The 16874-nt window shown below is 49.7% G+C and overlaps 1 protein-coding gene and 1 long non-coding RNA gene across 3 annotated transcripts in view; one reads left to right on the plus strand and one right to left on the minus strand.

Annotated features, from left to right (window-relative positions):
- Positions 1-16874, plus strand: part of RIN3 (Ras and Rab interactor 3) — a 123249-nt gene that overhangs the window by 20815 nt on the left and 85560 nt on the right. The window lies entirely within an intron of this gene.
- Positions 4659-6051, minus strand: LOC128316106 (uncharacterized). The gene is made up of 3 exons (XR_008299620.1): positions 5834-6051; positions 5462-5740; positions 4659-5360 (listed from the first exon to the last, which is right to left on the minus strand). It is a non-coding gene; the product is annotated as an uncharacterized LOC128316106 (long non-coding RNA).

Below are 16874 nucleotides of genomic sequence, written 5' to 3' on the forward strand. Positions count from 1 at the left end.
GAACAGGAAGGCCCCGATGCTCCCACTCTTTTCTGGTCCTTGCCAAAGCCGGTCTTCTTCATGCTGGCCGTTCTTGGAGTTGTAATTCCAGGCTCCTGGATTCCTCATGCTGTCGAGAATCTTTTCATACGCTTGTTGGCCACTGAGATGTCCTCAGTGTGAAGTTCAAGCCTCCTGCCCATATTTCTATTTGCTTATATACGTCTTGTCTTTTCCTTACTGATGTGCGGAGGTTCTGTACATAATCCAGTAATCAGCCCGTTGTTGCTTACGTGAGTTACAGGGATCTTCTCCCCCCTGAGGGCTTGCCTTTACTCTGTTAACAGTGTTTTGATGAACAGAAAGTCTTCATATTTTTTTTTTAACGTTTATTTATCTTTGAGACAGGGAGAGACAGCATGAGTGGGGGAGGGTCAGAGAGAGAGAGGGAGACACAGAATCCGAAACAGGCTCCAGGCTCTGAGCTGTCAGCACAGAGCCCAACGCGGGGCTCGAACTCATGGACCGCGAGATCATGACCTGAGCCGAAGTCGGATGCTTAACCGACTGAGCCACCCAGGCGCCCCAGAAAGTCTTCATTTTAATGCAGTCAAATGTATCGGTTTATTTAAGGTTGGTGTGTGTGTGTGCGCGCGCATGGGCGCTGCTTAGAAATCTCTCTCTTCCACCAGATTATGAAGATATTCTTTATTGTTTTCCAGAAGCTCTTTGTTTTGCTTTCCGCATTTAGGTCAGGACAGAGTCTCCCTGGAACTGATTTTTGTATATGCTGTGAAGAAAGGTCACGTTTCTTTCTTCTTCCCACGTGGATACCCAGTTGTCTCAGCACGTTCTGTTGCAGAGACTGCTCTTTTCCTCAATGTCCTGCTGTGGCCCTGCCTAAGTCAAGGACCTGTGTATGTGTCCGTCTGTTTCTGGACTGTTCTAGTCCACTGACTTGTCTGTCCCTGTGCCAGTACCACAACATCTTAATCACTGTACAGTGATTTACTTTTTATTTTTAATTTTTTAAATGTTTGTTTATTTTTGAGAGAGGCAGAGTGTGGCAGAAAGAGAGGGAGACACAGGATCGGAAGCGGGCTCCAGGCTGCGAGCTGTCAGCACAGAGCCCGAGGCGCGGCTGCGAGATCATGACCTGAGCCAAAGTCAACCAACTAAGCCACCAGGCACCCCAATCACTGTAGTTTTATAACAGGTCTTGGTACCCAGAAAACCAAGTCCTACCCCCGTTCTTCAAGTGTGTCAGGGTGCCCTTGACCCTTGTCACCTCTGCGTGCCTTTTCATGGAACACCTTTGGGAATCCAGCTGGGATTGTATGGGTTCTTCAAATCGGTTTGTGTAGAAATCATACCTTGATACCAGATCTGTCTTTCCATCTCTTTATTCTCTTCTCATATGTTTATACTCTGCAACGTTTCATTTTATATCATGAGCAGGAACCTGGAGAGACGTGGCAGAGTGGTTGAGAACATGGACTGTATACTCAGAGTTCAAATCCCAGCTCTGCCCTTACCGATTCCATAGCCTTAGTGAGTTGCTTAACGTCTGTACCTCAGTTTCCCCCTCTATAAAATGGGAATGATAACCAGAGTTATGGTACAGGGTTGTTTTAATGGATTCATGTGGTTAATAGAGAGCAATGCCTGGTGCACAGAAATCTCTGGAAACAGTATTAATTTATTTTTGAGTATGTAATACATTCACAGGGTTCAAAATAAAAATATATTTTTAGGGGTGCCTGGGCGGCTCAGTCAGTTAAGCATCTGACTCTTGGTTTCGGCTCAGGTCATGATGTCACAGTTCATGAGATCGAGCTCTCCTTCACTGACAGTTTGGAGCCTGCTTGGGATTCTCTCTCTCCCTCTCTCTCTGCCCCTGTCCTGCTCTCTCTCTCTCTCTCAAAATAAATACACATTAAAAAATATATACATATATTTTTATATATTTTTAATATATTTTATATATTTTTATATATTTTTAAATATACATATATATATATTTTTCAAAGATGTATAGTGAAAAATTCTTCCCACCTTGTCTCCTGTGTGTCTGTTCCTATACTTGCTCAGCTAGTGATTAGTTTCTTGCATCTTCTTCCAGTGCCTTTTTTCCAAATGCAAATGATCTTTTTTTTCACAGTATACATACTGTTCTGTAATTTGTTTTTGTCATGTAACCACATGTCCCGGAAGCCTTTCCATGTCAGTGTACAGAGGGCTTCTTCATTCTTCTTGTAGCAGTTGCCTGGTATCCATTCATTCACCCAGCCCCTTTCCGATGGACGTTTAGATGGTTTCCAGTCTCTTCCCCATTGCAGACAATGCTGCAGTGAACCCAGCAAGTATCTTTGTCTGTTTATCATTTTGCACATGTGCAGCTGTATCTTTACAGATATGTGATTCCAGGGTTTGTATTAGATTGAATATCTAAAATTGCTTTCTTTGTAGATCAAAAATAATTGGCTGTTGCCAATTTCGTATCGTACTAATCCTTCCCCAGTCATTCAAGCATTTAAAAAAATTTCATTGAGCACCTATTCTGTGCTGAGCCTGGGCGCACAGTGGTAGACATGACTGACACAGAGCGCCGGGAGCAGACGGGCCGTGACAAGACACGTTGTTCACCATTTGATTCTCCTTCTTGACGTCTGTAAGTCACGTTGCAGTAAACATCTTTGTCCGTGGAGCCTTATCTCACCTCTGAAATATCTCTCTGAGATAAGTTCTAGAAGGGAAATGACCTGCACGTGCCATCTTAGCCAAAACAAGAAAGCAGCGTTCTCTAGATGTGCTTGTGCAGAACCCAGCTCGGTTCCACATCTGAAATCCCCTTGATGAGAACTTTTCTTTTTCAAAGTTACAAATTGTTTTAATTATTTTGGGAACAGGTGGTAGAGTCACATGAGTTGAATTCAAAAGGTGCAAAAGAAGGTATACAGTGAAACGCCTTCCTCCCACCCCTGTGCCCCAGCCTCCCCGTCCCCCACTGAGGGCAACACTTGGTCCCTCTCCTGTGTGTCTTTGCAGAGGTGGCCGCAGCCCATGTCAACATACAGGTGTCACAGCTGCCCACGGGCCTGCCCAATGCCCTTGGTGACCTGGGTTCTTGTGTCCCCACTGCATCCAGCTTCAGTCCCAGGCAGGAAATCTGTCCCCCAAATGCTCTCTTTTCCAGTAACCATCTTCATGTTCAGTGAAGTTTCTAAGGATTTGGGCAGAGGCGGGGGAGGTGAGGAAGGAGGGAAATGTCAGCTGCTTTTTCACTATGTATGATTATTTTTGTAATTATTATCGTGGCAAGACTAGAATTTTGTCTGGTCCATAGTAGATGCTCAATAAATACTCATTGGATGAATGAATGGTTGAGAGTAACATCCTTGATGCTTGCTGTATGCCGGGCACTATCCTGAACTCTTTACAGAATCCCATAAGGTAGTAATGCTCATATCTCCCATCTTTTTTTTTTTTTTGAAAATTTATTTATTTAATTTTATTTTTGAGAGACTGAGAGAGACAGAGCACGAGCTGGGGAGGGGCAGAGAGAGAGAGAGAAGGAGACACAGAATCTGAAGCAGGCTTCAGGCTCTGAACTATCAGCACAGAGCCCGACATGGGGCTCAAACCCATGAACCGTGAGATCGTGCCCTGAGCCAAAGTCGGACGCTTAACCAACTGAGCCACCCAGGTGCCTTTCATACCTCCCATCTTAAGTGTAAAGAAAGTGAGGCAGAGAGAGCTCTAGTCACTTGTCAAGGTCACCAAGCTGGGATTCTAGTCCAGGCTGTCTGGTTCCCGAGCCCGTGCTCAAACCACTAATCAGCCCAGCCCTTGCCATCGCTCAGAGCCCAATTGCACACAGCACTGGGGAAAGAATTGGTATTATCATCTATGAGCTGGGTCTTGATGGGAGTGGGTATTCTTAGCCTAGGACTGGTGTGTGGGCAGGGCCAGCAGGCTGAGTCAAGTAAGGCTGGGTTCAAGGGGCTGGCTGGGATAGGGACAGAGGCTGTGACCTGTGAGCCAGAGGAAGTTACTACCCATCAGGAGGGTGGAGGAACTTGACCCAGGTTCCCAGGAGGCTGTGGTGTCCAAGGCTCTCAGGAGCACAGATTGGCCAGGGCCAAGGGCCATGCAGAGAGAAGCTATGAGCCAGCAGTCAAACCTGAGACATGGGGTCTGGGGGCAGGCCCGGCATAGTGGGAGCAGCCACCAGAGGGCTCAGCACTGGAGCCTGGCTCCACTAGGCTCCACCGGGGCTCCGGAGTGGCTCAGTCTAAGCAGGTGGAACCCTTGGGGTCAGCGGATGACCCGGCAGACAGTCTGGAAGGCAGGGCTGGGAGCCGGGCAGTGCCTGGCATGTGCCAAGCAACAGAGGTCGGCAGCACACACAGGTGTGGAAAGTTTGAAGGCCTTTGACCTGCTAGACCCCTTGATGTGGGCTGTGACGTGCAAACTGAGACAGCCTGACCCGTTCTCAGCACTTCCGGGGTCCGGAAGACCTGCTTAAGCTGACTTCCCCTCTGAGAAGCTGTGGGCAGGGGCCCACAGCACCGCATCCCAGGTTCCTGAGGCTAACCCACCAAGTGTTGGGTGGGGGGGAGGGGGGAGGGTGGGGGAGAGGGTGGGGGGGGTGGGGGCACGGCTTAAGCTGCACCCTGTGTCCCACCGCCTCGCAGAAGGCCTTTCGGTTTCTGGGTGGAGAGAAAGCCAGGGAACTTTCTCACAACACGATTTTCCAAACACCGTCCTCGGAGCCCCCAGGCGTTGGTGGGAACCCACCAGGGCCTCAGGCATTTATTTAGCCTGTGAAACCGGGCCGTGGGTTGTGCACGTTACAGGCTTAAGACATTCTGACTCTGAAACTGGCCCCGTCTCTTCCATCCCCGTGGTCAGCCCGGAGCCGCGTTTTTGGTCCCGTGTGCACCAAACACTGGGCCAGAGGTAGAATCCGGCAGCAGCTGTGGCTCAGCTTCTACACGTCGAGGAAAAGCATCTGGCAGGAAGGAGGCCACAGAGAAGCTGGGCTGGCCGCCTGCCTTCTCGCAGGCTGTCTGCTGGGGCCGAGCCAGCCCAGCTAGGGAGAGAAGCCTTTAGGTGGCATCCAGCCACGGGTCAGTTGAGTCCAGAATCGTGGAATTCATAGTGCTGGAAAGAGCCTTAGTCCCTGGTCGGGTCCATGTCGGTGCATGGCAGAGCCAGGACGGAGCCCGTGGCAGACAGCACGCTGTGTCCTAGCCTTCTTTTCCTGCGGAGACTTCAACATCAGTCTAAGCAGCTTCTACCGACCGCGTGCACGTTCAACCTACTTGCCGTCCCAGGTCCAGTTCAGCCTGCTCATTTTTCTCAAGAGGTCGCGGAACCTAGAGAGCAGGAGTGAGTGCCCCACGGTCACATAGTGAACAACAGAATGAGACCGTGGTCTCCTGAGTCTGAGCTCAGTGCCACCGCCTTTATATCCTACCTGTTCTCCTGATGAATACGGCGTTTGTCACAACCGCTGCTCATCTCGTAGGTCTGTTATTTCCCTTCATTTCGACAGTAGGAATCCCGACCTCAGAATGCAACAGTTTCCCACCGTTTATCAGAGTGTTGCTTGCGTATGTAGCTGGGGAAAAGCTGGTGCCGTGTCGTGTCACGTTAATAGGGGTAGGATATCTAGATGAGGGAAGTGATGGTAATGTGTCTTTCTTCACTGTTCAGGGCACATCTGGGGAACTCAAAAGAGTCCCTGTTTGAGACTCTGCGTTTCGAAAATACAAAGAGGATACTCAGCATGCTCAGAAGGATGGTGAAACAGTATGATTAGGGAGCTCCAAACCCCGCTGTAACTTACATTCAATTGGTTTTCAGTAAGGGTGCCGTGGGGGTGCCTGGTGGCTCATTCGGTTAAGCGTCGGACTTCGGCTCAGGTATACAGTGTGCTCTTGGTTTGGGGGTATGTTCTCGTGATTCATCGCTTACATACAATGCCCAGGGCTCTTCCCAACAAGTGTCCTCCTCCATGCCCATCCCCCATTTTCCCCACCAGCCCCCGCCCCTCCACCCCCATCAACCCTCAGCTTGTTCTCTCTATTTAAGAACCTCTTATGGTTTGCCTCCCTCCTCTCTGTTTATAACTATTTTTTTCCCCTTTCCCTCCCCCATTGGTCTTCTGTTAAGTTTCTCAGGATCCACCTGTGAGTAAAAACATATGGTATCTTTCTCTGCCTGACTTGTTTCACTTAGCATAATACCCTCCAGTTCCATCCATGTTGCTGCAAATGGCCAGATTTCATTGTTTCTCATTGCCAAGTAGTATTCTGCTGTATATATAAACCACATCTTCTTTATCCATTTGTCAGTTGATGGACATTTAGGCTCTTTCCATAATTTGGCTATTGTTGAAAGCACAGCTATAAGCATTGGGGTACATGTGCCCCTATCAATCAACAAGGAGTGCATGTATCTTGATGAGCACTGAGTGATGTATGGAATTGTTGAATCGCTGTTTTGTATGCCTGAAACTAATATCATGCTATGTTAACTACACTGGAATTAAATATATATATGCGGGGCGCCTATATATGGGTGGCTCCGTGAAGCGTTTGACTTCGGCTCAGGTCATGATCTCATGGTTCCTGGGTTGGAGCCCCGCATCGGGCTCTGTGCTGACAGCTCAGAGCCTAAAGCCTGCTTTGGATTCTGTATCTCCCTCTCTCTCTGCCCCTCCCCCACTCATGCTTTGTCTCTCTCTCTCTCTCTTTCTCTCTTTCTCAAAAATAAACTTAAAAAATTAAAAAAAATACATATATATATGTATATGTATATACATATGTATGTATGTGTACATAGATATGTACATATACATGTGTACATATATGTACATATGTATATGTGCATATGTATATATATATATATTTCACTTGCATATATATATATATATGCAAGTGAAAGAAACCAAACATAAAAGACCACATATTATCTGATTCCTTATATGAAATATCTAGAGGCCAATCTATAAAGACAGAAATAGAAAGTAGATTAGTGGTTGCCACTGCCTGGGGTGTTGGGAGGAAATCATGGCTGCCTATGGGTATGGGATTCCTTCTGGGGTGATGGAAATGTCTTAAAATTATACTGATAGCTGCATAATTCTGTGACTATACCAAAAATGGTTGAGTTGTGTATGTTAAAATGTTATTTAAAAAGAAAAAATCACTTCATTTGCAAATTCATAGAGACACTGTATGTAAAACACCAAGCTCAAGGCCCGCCAACAGGGAAACAGCTGATAAACGTGAGCTCTGGGAAGCCTTGTCGAAGAGTAGGGCTGTTCATCCAAGAGGAGAGAAGACCTGGGGTGCGGGAGGGGGTGTGCCAGCCATCTTCATATAGCTGAAGGGCTCTGCGGGGGCGGGTGAGTGGTCCCCAAGGCCCTATAACGTATAGAGAAAGCAACAAGAGGGAAAGCTTGAGAGAAACACATTTCGTCTCCATAGACATGGAAAATTGCTTCTCACAATGGGTTGCCCAGTGAGGTAGTGAGCCAGCCGGCCTGTCACTAGAAGTCGTCAAACAGATACAATGAGTACATATTGGGATGCTACAGAGAGAACCTCAGCATTAGGGGAACATCTGAGGCAGAGGCCAGCGGCTTGGAGGCTCACAAAGGCCTGTGGGTAGCTATTCAGGAACGTTGCGAGCTGCTGGTTAAACCGTTGATGGCTCATTGTCAGCAAGGCCAGTAGTGTTTACACTGTGGAAATCAGCAGTCGCTGCACATCTGGACATCTCTGTGAACTGTCCCAAATGCCCCATCCCCTCTAGTGCTTACCACCTGTTATGCGTCAGCCGTGGCTGGGTTCTTTCCGTATGCCGTCCCACGTGATCCTCAGACAACCTTCCGGGAGGTGGCCTGGTCTCCCTGATCACGGTGGGGGGCACTGGAGCTCAGCCAGGTGGAGTGGCTTGGCTTTGGTCATTACCTTAGGGCCTCTACGGTGCCTTTCCAGCTGGCATCAGCTGCTGCTCCTGGCCCGAGTCCTGTGGCTTCCAGAAAAATGGCCCCAGTGACCTCTGGCTTCTTCTCTAGTGACCTTGTGGCAGTTTTCCGAGGATTTCCTCACAAGTCCCCTGGGGCTTGATTCTCTGGATGAACTGATGAACCACCCCCAGGCTGGGCTTATCTTCATTGCCTTTCGGCACAGCCCTCACGCTCCAGAACTGACTTCACGACACGAAACAAACAAACAAACAAAAGCTGGAGTGTACTGTAGAAATTGAGCTGGCAGAGGGAATAATAAGCTTGGCTGCCTGGGGAACTCCCACCCTGTATCTCCTCAGCCTGTGACACACGCTGAGATCTTGGGGGAAGGTGTGTGGGTGTTTTGTTTGCTTTTTAATTAAGTATTTCAAGCACACAGAAGTCCAGGGGAAAACATAACGATGCCCTGAGTACCCATAACTCAGTTTTGTTAAATCCTTGTCATTTTGGCTTATTGCTCCAGATCCCCTAAAAAATAAATCAGGGGTCACAGAGCTGGCCGAAGCCTTCTGCAGACTCCTCCCCGATCCCATTTTCTTCCTCTCCCCTCGGCAGGAACCAGCATCCTGAACTGGGTGTGTCCGTATCCACAAACAAGACACGGAGCTGTGGCATGTGTGTTTTTACACCTGCTTATGTTCCTTCCTTCTGTAATGTGCTTATTCCACTCAACATTAGGTTTGAGTGATTTTGAAATTTGTTCTTTTTTTAATTTTTTAAATGTTTTTAAATTTTTTTTTTTTTTTTTTTTTTTTTTTTAGGCAGAGAGAGACAGAGTGTGAGCAGGGGAGGGGCAGAGAGAGAGGGAGACACAGAATCCGTAGCAGGTTCCAGGCTTTGAGCTGTCAGCACAGAGCCCGACACGGGGCTCAAACTCACAAACGGCAAGATCGTGACCTGAGCCGAAGTCGGACACTTAACCGACTGAGCCACCCAGGCGCCCCTGAAATTTGTTCTTTTTTTTTTTTTAACGTTTATTTATTTTTGAGACAGAGAGAGACAGAGCATGAACGGGGGAGGGGCAGAGAGAGAGGGAGACACAGAATCGGAAGCAGGCTCCAGGCTCTGAGCCATCAGCCCAGAGCCCGACGTGGGGCTCTAACTCACGGACCGTGAGATCATGACCTGAGCTGAAGTCGGACGCTTAACCAACTGAGCCACCCAGGCGCCCCTGAAATTTGTTCTTTTAATGTAACTTCAGACTCCCAGGGAAGTTATGAGAATAGTACAGAGAACTCCTGTATGTACATTCTTCACCCAGACCCACCAGTGAACATTTTGTCACCTCTGCTCGTTCTAAGTTGCAGACACGGTGCCTCTTTACCCCAATGTATCTGAGTGGGTGTTTCTCAAACAGAAGGACATTCTCTTACCTACCCTCAGCACAAGGACTAAAATCAGGACATTAACAGGATTTTGAGATTTAACTGTGTTGCATTGGTTCCTGCCTTTTAGCAGCTGCGTGATGGTCCCGGGTGGATAGAATCACAAATTATGGACCCATTCTCTTAGGGATGGACTTTGGTCGTTCCCATTGTCTGGTCATTGCAAACGCCCCTGCAGCCAGCCATCCTCATCGTCTCCTTGTGCCCGTGTGCATCCTGGGAGGGGCCGCTGGGCCTGGGCCACACCATCCCGTCTCTCTTAGATTTTGACAATCATTTTCAGAAGAGGTGCACCTGTCTTCATTCTCGGTGGTGCTTAACCCTCTTGGTGCCCCAGCGGCTCCTAGAGGGCCGAGCCGTGGATTCGTGCTTATCTTGGGCCATCTCGTATGTTGCCACTGTAGCAACAGGTGTTCCTGGGAGAAACAGAACATGACTGTGTATGTGGCTGCCCCAGCCAGAAGAAAGACCTGTTTGAAGTGTTATCACGTACCAGGTGCTGCTTGGTGTGCGTTGCATGTGGCAGGTGTTACCAGCTCCATTGTACAGATGAGAAAACTGAGCCCTGTAGACGTTAAATACCTTGCCCTTGTCACTTGGCCAGGGCGCGGCAGGGGCTGGGACAGAGACTAATGAGCCCCAGGTCTTCGCCCTTGTGCTGGGCAGAGTGTGTGAAATGTCCACCAACCCTCGAGTGGTGAGTTTGTAGAGAGATGGCACCAGCTGAGAGGTTGATGTCCCTTCCTACCAGGTCTCACACCTCCCACACGCCGGTCCTTGTGTTTCTGGTCCCTCCCGCTCTGTGCAGAAGGAGTCATTTCATTGAGGAGCAGTCGGCATGGAGGACAAGGAACTGTCCTGGGCAACTGTCCTGTCTCACCCTGGGAGTGTTGAGGCATGGCTGCATCTCACGGCCACCAGAGTCACAGACAGGGACACTCCCCTCCAGGACCTCTAGACAATCCTGTCCCAGCTGGAGAAACAGGTGCCACCTCAAAAGGAAAGCAGGGGACTTTGGACTTCTGAAGCTTAGGGTGGTTGCTGCCATCCATTTGGCAATTCAATTGTGGCTTTTAGAGGCGTGCTCTTAGTGACCCCATGATAATCGTCACACACGGAGTGCCCTTTTCATGCCACGTGCCTGCCTGCCGCATCTCCTTTGCTCCCAAGAGAAATTCTCTCAGCTGGTTGTACTTACTCCCTTTGCAGAAGAGGAAACTGGAGGTCATAGTGGTTGGATAAGGCATCCAAGCCCCACCAGAGTCTGTGCAAAACTGGGTTACGAGCCAGGCTCGGGAGACCCCAAAGCCAACAGCTCTCCACCCTGCATTCGTTTATGTGACAAACAGGTATATTTTCCCACATTTATTTAATTAAGATACGTTTTAATCATGTAAGTAATGCTAATCAGTATAAAAATTGAAACAAATCCCCTGCACTTCTCAGAAATAACGGTCTTCAATGATGTCTTACGTAGCCTTCTGGAAGTTATTTCTGTGTACATTTTTACATGTCTCTGTGTATGTTTGTATACATGCCAGATGATAGAACAACATTATCTAACCTCTTTGCCGTGTATGACAAAGACGCAAATACATGGGAAATTTTTTAAATTCCTTCCAGAGCTAGAATAGTGTAGTGCTTTTAAGTACAAACTCTAGAGCCACATTGCCTGGGTTTGAATCCCAGCTCTGCCGCGTATTGGCTGTGTGCCCTTGGGTAAGCTATTTAACCTCTCTGTGCCTTAGCGTCCTCATCTTGACTTGGGACTGTTAGGTGTCGAGTATTGATTTCCCAGGACCGTGGCAGCTCCCCATGCCATCTGCGTGCCCGTGCACCTTGTACAGTTATCTGGCCATCCCATAATATCCGTCACTGGAGCACACCCACAGACCTGAGAGCCTGTGAGGGCAGGGACCAGGCTTCTGCATCCCAATAGACCCCCTTGATCTGGAAGCTTCTTGGGGTTGGGATCGTGGGTGGAACCTCTCCTTCGACCCCCCATTCCACTTGAGTGCTGGCTGAGTCTGCACAAGGGAGCCTCAGTTCTCTGCACAGTGAGGCATTGCTGAACTTTCTGAACTGCCTCCCTGGGCCTGGGGCACTCATGAGCTGGGCACCTTCCATTTCTTCCTTCCAAACAGGCAGCATCGAGCCAGGCCCCACACCCCAAGCCGTCACCCTCACTGCCCTGACCCCACACTGGGGCAGCCTGTCCACCCCGAGCAGAGCTTTGCTCGCCAAAGCCAGGTTCATAGGCCCGTGACAGGGACATAGAAACCAGACCAGGGAGACGAGGACATGCCAGTTCACCCCTCCGTCAGGGAAGCTGGTGAGAAAGTCCCCCAAATACACCAGGTTGCTGTGTCCATGCTGTGCAGGGTGAGGGTCTCCTCGGGTGTCAGGCCAGACTGCCTCTGGGCTGGCAGCCTGGTGTCCTTGGACAGCAGGCCCTGACCGGAGCCCCCCACCAGTGAGCCGAAGGAAACAGGTCGTGAACAATTGCTCATTCCGGTGGAGTTGCTCTCAAGTTTCTGAGCCTCGGGGCGCCTGGGTGACTCAGTCGGTTAAGCGTCTAACTTCAGCTCAGGTCATGTCCCACTGCTCATGGGTTCGAGCCCCACATCGGGCTCTGTGCTGACAGCTCGGGGCCTGGAGCCTGCCTCAGATTCTGTGTCTCCCTCTCTCTCTCTGCCCTTCCCCTGCTCAAGCTCTGTCTCTTTTTCAAATATAAATTAAAACATTAAAGTTTCTGAGGCTCCTTACTTTTCGCTAACAGTGCCGCTCGTTACCCAAAGGTTCCTCTGGCTGCCTTTGCAGGGCCTTCTGCTGGAGTTTGGCCGCTGAGGGGGAGGACGTGGGTGTCGGGGTCACCTGCTCTGCCAGCAGAGAAGGAGCGAGCCAAGGCTGGGAGCTTTGGGCCTTGCTCCGAGTCACGAAAGCACCAGAGCCCCGAAGGAACGAGCTCACAAGGGCGTCTGCTCTGACCAGGCCAAAGAAGGCCAGCGGGGCCAGACCCTCTGATCCTCGAATCCCTGCTGACTTTGGGTTTGGGGTCATTTGGGCGCTCTGAGCGCCCACTTGCGACCGCAGAATGCCAGCGCCAGTGATGGAGCTTGGGGCTGGGCTGTGGGGCTCAAGCACAAGAGCGAAGGTGGAAATACCCAGAGCGGAGACCGTGTCGGATTTGGTTTCACTGCTGTGATGACTGGTGTTGAGCAGCCTGGCCACATCAGCTCCTACTGCCAGGGGCCGTCGCTGAGCCACAAGGTGCTGGAACTTGTGGGTTACCCCTGGGGCCAGGTGTTGTCTGGGTTACAAGCCAAGTGCAGCACACAGATGTCTACCTCAGTCACTCTAATCAAATGTGCTAAATCCTAAAATCAAGACTACAAAGGGGAAGAATTGTAGTGACAAGAACCCAGCTGGAGGGTTGGAGTGATGGAAAAACAATAGTTAACATCTGCTGAGTTGTGCTAAGCACCCGGCCGACCTCTGTCTCGCCGAGTTTTCGTAATAACCCTTTTATGTAAGGGTTATTACTACCTTTTTATAGATGCTTAAACCGAAGCCCGGAGAAGTAACGTAACTGGCCAGAGGTCACACAGCCTGGATTCAAACCCAGGGCTTCTAGTATAACAGAAAGGCTTCTTCTCAATGGGTCTCAAGGGATGGGGAGAACTTTATCCCCAGTAGTTTACTGTAAAATATTTTGTTTTATTTTAAGTTTATTTATTTTGAGAGAGAGAGAGAGAAAGTGAGGGAGGGTCAGACAGAGGGAGAGAGAGAGAATCCCAAGCAGGCTCCCCACTGTGAGTGCAGAGCCCAACGTAGGGCTCAAACTCAAGAACCATGAGATCATGACCTGAGCCAAAACCGAGAGCCGGACGCTTACTGGCTGAGCCACCCAGGTGCCCCTAAAAGATTTTAAACTTGCAGAAGAGTTGAAAGAATTTTTCAGTTAACACCCATATACCTGCCACATACCCTTAATGTTTTTGTATATTTACTTTATTACACCCCCATCTATCCCTCTATCCTCCTGTGAATTTTTAAACCTTACTTTTTAAACCATTTCAAAGAAAGTTTCGGGCACCCCTGGATATATTAGCATACATATCATTAGCTCGAGTTCAGTATTCATTGGTGGTGCTTTTGTATTGTTTTGGTGTCAAATTTACATACGATGCAACGTAAATACACATATCTTAGTATACCACTTGGACTTCATACAGATGGGTTCAGACAGTATGTATATTTTTCTGCATTTGGTTTCTTTCACTCCGTATGTTTTTGAGATTCATCCACGTGGTTGTATGGATCAGCACTTCCTAGTCTGTTGTGAGATAGACAGTGAGATACCACTGTCTGTCGTTCATTCTGCCATTGATGGACCCCTGGACCAGTGTCAGGCTATTATGAGGAAAGCTGCCATGAAGATTCATGTCCAGGTCTTTGTGTGGACATATTTTATTTCTCTTGGGTGGGATGGCTGGCCAGATGGTAGGTGTCTGTTTAGACTTATTAAAACCACACAAAAAACCTGCCTTTTTTGGGGCGCCTGGGTGACTCAGTCAGTTGAGCATCCGACTCTTGATTTAGGCTCAGGTCATGATCCCGGGGTCATGGGATCAAGCCTTTGTCGAGCTCTGTGTTGGGCATGGAGCCTACTTAAGATTCTCTCTTTCTCTCCCTCTGCCCTTCTCCCCCACTCATGCTCTCTTAAAATGAAAAATTAAAAAAAAACAGAAAACCGGCGTTTTTCCAAAGTGGTTGTACCAACTCACATTCCCTCCAATAACATGCAACGGTTCTGATTACTTCCCATCTTCACCAATTTGTGACGACAGTCTTTTTAATTTTAGCCATTCTGGTGGTTGTGTCGCGGCATCTCATTGTGGTTTTGATTTGCATTTCCCTAATGACTAATGATGTTGGGCAGTCTTTCACCTGCTTACTAGCCATTCGTATGCCTTCTTCTTTGAGGTATTTTCAAATCTTGTGTCCGTTTTTAACATCAGCTTGGTTGTTCTCTGTTAGGTGTATGCTTTGCGGATATCTTCTTTGAGCCTATGGTTTGAGTATTCGTTTTCTTCACGAGGTGTTTTGATGACACGTGTGTAAATTTTGGTATGTGTAATTTATCCATCTTTCCTCGTGTGATTCTTGCTTTCTGGTCCAATCCACTAAACTTTTGGCTGCCCGTTGGAGAAAATGTTGGGAGGGAGTAACAGGGAACCCGAAGGAATTGCAGGTGGACAGAGCAGGGTGGGGAAGCTCAGGTTCTGCTGAGCTGATGGAGGGCAGCCCTTTGTAGGGGAGTTTGCAGGGGGCAGGGCTCAGAAAGAGAATGCCTTCAATATTAGGGGACTGGATTGGATCCTTCAGGCGGTGGGAGCCATTGAAGGTTTTAGAGCTGGAAGGGATGTGATCACAAGGGTGGCACAGTGCCCATGACATTGGAGGCTGGGCAGTTTCTCCTTGGTCACCCTGTCCTCGGGATGCAGGTGGGACTCCCAGGGAGCTGGGGGCAAGGAACCGCTTCATCTCTGTGGATCCTTGAAGACTCTCCATGGGCCCAGAAGCCACCCCATGAGGCCCCGTGGGCCCCATGAGGTCATGGACGGCCCATTTCTTGCTGAGGAAGCTTGCGTGGTAGTGGGCTAGTTGCTAATCAGAAGCCCAGGGAAGGTGTTCATATATATGGATTTAGAGCCACCTCTGCCAGTGGCTCCAGAATCTTACAGGGACCCCCACCCTGTCCCCTCCGACCTCCCCTCCTCCTCCCCCCACATCCCCACCCCTGCACCTGCCAGCCCCCAGGCTTCCGGGTAAGATTGCTCAAAGGCCTTCGCCCTTCCCCAGACATCTGCGTCCTCGGTACAGCTCAGCACGACCTGACGTACTACTCTAGGTCACTCGTTCACCTTGTCTGTCACCTGGCCCCTCTCCTAGACAAGAGGTTTGTTGTTTTCGTTTGGTTTTGTTTTCTCTGCTCTAACCCAGTGCCTGGAACAACATCTGGAGCTTGCAGACCCTCAGAGACTGTTCACAGTACAAGTGAATACAAGACAGACCCCCTCCTTTCTCACAGAGCCTGTTTGTTTGATCATGGCTTTGGTTCCATAGGACAAAATGAGGACCTTTGTCCCCAAAGCCCAGGCCCCGCCTCAGGCCACCCAGTAAGTGGAGGAATATTCCGGGCCACCCCCTGCCCATTGCACAGATAAGAAAACAGACTCTGAGGGAAAGGACGTTTCAAGGCCTAAGCCTAACTGGGGGCAGAGAGGAAGTTGGAGCTCTCGCCCCCAGCTGCCATTAGAACCCTAACCTGCCCCTGGGGGAGGCCCCAGGCCAAGTAAGGAGGTTTAAAGATGATTAGGAAGACTTTTGGTTCCAGAAGATAGTTTTGTGTTTCCAAGTGGGGGGAGGGGTTAGAGCAAACGAACAGGCCCTTTTCTGGGTAATTCTGGCCTCCACCCTTCTCACTTCTGTCCCAGAGGAGATGCTGTGACCACCCTCATCCTTCAGGGCCTGGGAAGAGGTTACATCAGTATCGGCTGGGCCTCCCTGGACTTGAACTCCAAATGAGGCCCACTGGGCCCCAGCCCCACGGCCTGTGGACATCCATAGCGCGGCCCTACAGCCCCTCCCAGCCCACTCCTGTTGCCCTGGTGACCAGGCACACTTCTCTGCGTGGACCCGGAGGGGAAATCCACAAGTATCCATGCCTGCACATCCAGCATCCCTGAGACGGAGGGCTGCTCCAGGGATTTGGGAGTGGGAGCGTCAGGAGGGAATTTTAGCACACACCCACATTGGCTGACCGCACACCCGCCTAGCCGGGTCTCTGCAAAAGCCAGCTGCTTAAACAACACAGCGCTGCCGGACCTGTTTGGTCCAGCACTTCCCAGCCTCCCTCCAGCCTAAGACCTGCCAGGACCCTGCCCTTCCCTTTAGGAGATGCCGTTCCCTCATCAGGACTTTTGGGTCTTGCTGCCCTCTGACCCCCTCTCCCCCACCACCTGGTTCCACTTTTCTGTGCCTGTAACGGGGTTCATCCTGGCCTGGTCCCTCCACAGGGCGTCTCCTTACTAGCACCCGCTAGTCAGGGACACAGGCAAAAGGGGGGCACCAGCCACAGCTTCCTAGGTAATAAGGGTTCCCATCCCTGCAGATACACTGAGAGATTTAGTTCCTCAGAATCAAAACTCTGTGTGTGCAGGGGTTCCGGTGGAGTGAGCATTTGGGGGAGGGTCTGAGGTCTCTTAAACTGGACCTCTACTTTGGTTTTGCTCTTTCTTAGGTCTGTGATAGGCCTCCTTCCCCCTCCCTGACCTATCACATCCTCACCCTGGGGGAGCAGAGAGTGTTGACTGGGAGGGATGTAAGGGAGCCTTCTGGAAATGTCTGTATCAGAGCAATAGAACTATAATGCAAGCCACAAATGAAGTTTTAAATTTTCT

This window comes from Acinonyx jubatus, chromosome B3, assembly GCF_027475565.1.
Source record: "Acinonyx jubatus isolate Ajub_Pintada_27869175 chromosome B3, VMU_Ajub_asm_v1.0, whole genome shotgun sequence".
Classification (NCBI taxonomy): domain Eukaryota; kingdom Metazoa; phylum Chordata; class Mammalia; order Carnivora; family Felidae; genus Acinonyx; species Acinonyx jubatus.